Source organism: Sinocyclocheilus anshuiensis, unplaced genomic scaffold (genome assembly GCF_001515605.1).
Source record: "Sinocyclocheilus anshuiensis isolate Anshui unplaced genomic scaffold, SAMN03320099.WGS_v1.1 scaffold1299, whole genome shotgun sequence".
In the NCBI taxonomy this organism is placed as follows: domain Eukaryota; kingdom Metazoa; phylum Chordata; class Actinopteri; order Cypriniformes; family Cyprinidae; genus Sinocyclocheilus; species Sinocyclocheilus anshuiensis.
In genome coordinates this window covers 306,025-310,863 of record NW_015538011.1, presented here as the reverse complement: position 1 = coordinate 310,863, position 4,839 = coordinate 306,025, and positions in this window count along the sequence as shown.

The following is a 4,839-nucleotide window of genomic DNA, read 5'->3' as shown; positions in this document are numbered from 1 at the left end:
TCAAAAGAACAGAATTTATTTGAAATATAAATCTTTTGTAATATTATGACATATTTTGTCACTTTTGATCAGTTTAATGCATTCTTGTTGAATAAAAATAATAATTAAAAAATATTTGAACAATAGTGTATATATAATGCATATTTGTTTATAAGGCCGATAAAATCTTTTAAAATATTTCCAAACTAGCATTTACTTTACTAGCTATTATTATACTTATTGCAGTCATATGAATTCCCTTGAGTTTCAGTTCTTTTCTAATTGTACTTTCTTGTAAATTCAAATGCATCATGTTTGTTGCCTTAATCCAAAAAATTCAGGAATTTAAAAATATTTCTCAATTCACAACCCTGGTGCCTATCAATTATATTTAAATGCTATATAAAATTTCACTAAAGAGATCATCTTAATTATATTGTGTAACATGAGATTTGTTTCCTTTTGTGATGAGAGACCATGTTGCACCACTCAGGCTAATATGACAACATCTAATTTTCTCAGGCAACTTCAGAGTGCACCCCATGGCTACAAATTCAAATCCAGCCGCTGAACAGCCTGTAGCTACACTCACACGAGAGGGTAAGTGGCTGTTCCACATGGATACGCACACACAAACCCCTCTGCTTCCAGTCTGACAATTGAAGACTGATTTCCTCTGACACCATTTTAGAGTGACTATATTTCTCTGGGTCAATGTAGAGCCATCTTCTGCTTTTCATTTACACTCTCTCTAGCCTGCTAGATCTGAGGCCGGAGGCTGCGACAAAGTCCCGAGCTCTGGTCTAAGCTTATATAGAGCCCTTCCTTTTGGTTATTTCATGTAAAATGGCATTATGGATTTAATGGGTAATAACTAAAACTCTATTTCCAATAAAGACTAATTCGTACTTATTGTTTTGTTTGGTAATTGCTCCAACACTTGGTGAACTTAAAAACAGCAATTTCAGAGTCTCTAATGGAAACACAGCCATGAAATATAATGCATTAAATGCCGTGTTCCTGTAAATTTACTGTTCCCCACTATATCGTTCATCTATGGTAGTTTCAAAATATTGTGCCTAATCTTCCACTCATCCCTCTCAATGAAAATGAAAGATGTTCTAGCAGATAACTATTTCAGTTAAACACAATCAAATTTGCCCTGCAACGTTACTGGAAATTTCTGGGCTCCCACAGTCTTGGAAAACCTGGATACATGAGTTATTAATTTTAAAAGTGTGATTTCTAGACCTGGAAAGGTCATGTACAGTGGGTATAGAAAATAATCACCCCCCCCCCTTTAAAATAATCACATTTTGTTGCTTTGCAGCCTGAAAGGAAGACGGACACAGTTTTTGTTTTATCCAGTTGTATTTTCTCAGTGCAACTTATAACATCCAAGTGAAAGATGTAACACCAACATGTCAGGGGAAAAAAACAAAACAGAATCAATGAGTTGGAAAAAGGAGCACCCCCCTCCTAAAAATGACTTGTAAACTCAATCAGGTGTAGATAATCACCTTCTCAATGGCACACAAAGCCATTTGACTTTCAACTATGATCAGTTGTGGTCATTTTGATTAGCTCAGCAAGAAAAGAGCTTTCCTTGGTAGTGCAACTGAAGTAAACAATCAACTATGGGTGGCAAGGCACTGTCAAAAGATCTCTGGGATAAAGTTGTGGACAGGCACAAGTCAGGAGATGGATACAAAAAATTTCAAAGGCTTTATGAATGCCTAGAAGCACAGTGACGTCAATTATTGAGAAGTGGAAGGTATTTGGTACAACACAGACCCTCCCTGGATCAGGACATTGCTCCAAACTGAATAAAGGAACCAGGAGGAAACTGGTCAGAGAGGCGACCAAGAGGCCTACTGCAACTCTGAAGCAGCTACAGGAATTTATGACAAAGAGTGGTCATTGTGTGCATGTGACAACAATATTACAAATTCTCCACAAATGTGGCTTGTATGGGAGGGTTGCAAGAAAAAAGCCACTCCTCAAGTAAGGCCACATGCAGTCACGACTGAGCTTTGCCAAAACGTACCTTGAAGATTCTGAAGCAGATGAGACTAAAATGAAATTATTTGGCCTCAACACCAAACGATATGTCTGATGGAAATCCAATACAGCAATACAGCGCCAGGCCCAGTACTGGTGTTAGCATGCCCGGAGTCCCGGTCAACCCCTGTACTGGGCTAGGTGTCCATATGGCTTGATTCCATGCGGGCAATCCCATATGTGTATTCTTCCACGGTAAGGTTTCCCTCTCGGTAAACCCGTGTCTTCCCTTGACAGACCCGATCTGTCAGTCTCTTCTGGCAGTTGCTCCATCCCTAATCTAAGGTAGGACCTGCCTCAGAGACCCATTCCATATGTAGTACTGCCCCCTACATGCTCTCGGCTCCTCAGCGTAAAACCTGAATGCACGTTGTTGCCTTATACACAAGTGGTCAGAATTGTTGGTACCCTTCATAAATATGATCAAAGAAGGCTATGAAAATAAATCTGCATTGTTAATCCTTTTGATCTTTACTTAAAAAAAATCAAAAAATCTAACCTTTCATTGGAGTAAGAATTTAAAATGGGGGGAAATATCATTATGAAATAAATGTTTTTCTCTAATACACATTGGACACAATTAACGGTACCCTTTTATTCAATACTTTTTGAAACCTCCATTTGCCAAAATAGTATAGGAGTTTTCTCCTATAATGCCTGATGAGGTTAGAGAGCACCTGACAAGAGATCAGAGACCATTCCTTCATCCAGAATCTCTCCAGACCCTTCAGATTCCCAACTCCATGACTGTGCTTCTCCTCTTCAGTTCACCACACTCATTTTCTATAGGGTTCAGGTCAGGGAACTGGAATGGCCATAGCAGAAGCTTGGTTTTGTGCCCAGTGACCTATTTTTGTGTTGTTTTTAGATTATTGTCCGGTTAGATGATCCAAACATGGCCCATTATAAGATTTCTAACCGAGTCAGTCACTTTTTTATTTTTTATCTGTTGGTATTTGATAGAATCAAAGATGCCGTGTGTCTAAACAAGATGTCCAGGACCTCCAGCAGAAATATAGGCCCACAACATAAAAAATACAGCAGTATATTTCATTGTACACATGGGGTACTTTTTATCCCTGTGTTCACCAAACCCATCTTGAGGGTTTGCTGCTAAAAAGCTAATTTTTTAGTTACATCTGACCATAGAAGCCAGTCCCATTTGAAGTTCCATTCAGACAACTGAATATGCTTTTATATTGTTTTTTGGTGAAATTATTTTATTTTCTTGATTTTTTTTTCTTGAAGCCCTCCCAAACAACATGTGGTAATGTAGGTGCTGTTTGATATTTTTTTAAAATGTTTTCTGACCCCGAAACTCAACCTTTTTCTGCAAGTCTACAGCTGTGATCCTTGAAGACTCTTTGGTCACTCAAACTCTCCTTCTCACCGTGCATTAGGACCAGGGGCGTCATGCACTCATTATTTTTGAGGGGGTACGAGTCGTCATGTGACACACAGCAGCCACAACAGCACTTATGTTTTATTTTTTCCCCCATTTTATTCGAAACATTCCCAAACACATTAACTGAATTATCATTAAATATCTTGATTCTCACCTTTATAGATTATGTTGATCTATAGTGGGCGATTGTCAAAGTAACCAATTAATGTAATCTAGTAACCATGCATAAAAAAAACTGTCTGTTTGCGTAATTAACAGATATGGGTGTCATGCCATAACATATTTTTAATACGACTTTATATTTAATTAAATACGAGTTTATATTTAATGTGAATTTAACATGGAAAGTTAATGTGAATAAAAACATTGCAAGTTAGGTTACTAATCATAACACTTTCATTGTAGAGAAAGAGAGCAAAGAACATTTACATTAGCAAAGCACATTTTCACTGAGTCTAGTTCGAGCACTCTCAAAAACTCCCATTAAAATCACTGAAGCTGTTTACACTATGAAATTAATATCTTACAGATTCATACACACATTGGCACTTTGTAGTTTCTGACGAGAGAATTCGCCAGAAAGAGGTATTCACTATTCAGTCAGCGAGCGAGTGAAGAAAACACTAGCATTGTAGCGATGACTCATCTGAACACCTCTGATTGGCCATTGCACTCATAAGCTCAACAGCATCGTGTGTGATTGGTTAATGCACAGTGCTGTAAAAACGCGTCAGTCTCTGGCTCAGCGCCAGCCAGCGAACGCAGATTTGAATTAGCAGCTGATGATATGACGCGTTGAACGTTCTTATTACACCAGTATTATTGTATCAAATATAGAAAATATTAATTGGCTATTTTTTTGTCTTTTGGGAGCTGCATTCAAAATCCACTTGGCTCAAAAATCTGAGGGGGCACGTGCCCCCTCACTTTGAATGGGCATGACGCCTCTGATTAGGACGATATTGACACGTCCTCTTCCAGGCAGATTCATAACATTTTCGGTTGACTTATAATTAACTCCTTAATTATTGCCCTGATGGTGGAAATGGGAATTTTCACTGCTCTAGCGCTTCTCTTAAAGCCACTTTCTAATTTGTGAAGCTCAATTATCTTTTGCTGCGCATCAGAAATATATTCTTTGGTTTTTCTCATTGTGATGGGTGATTGATTTGGAATTTGGCCTTTGTGTTCTCTCCTATTTATAGGTATTTATGTGAAACAGGAAGCCATGGCTGGAAAATTTCATGTTAATAATCACCTTGGTTTGCTCAAAATTGTGAATATGAATGGGAACCTCCTGGGTCAGATTCTCGGGCTTGGGCCTGTTTTACAGTATTTTTCAAATTCCACCTGATAGGAGCTATTATCTTGGAACTGGGGATAACTAATCACCC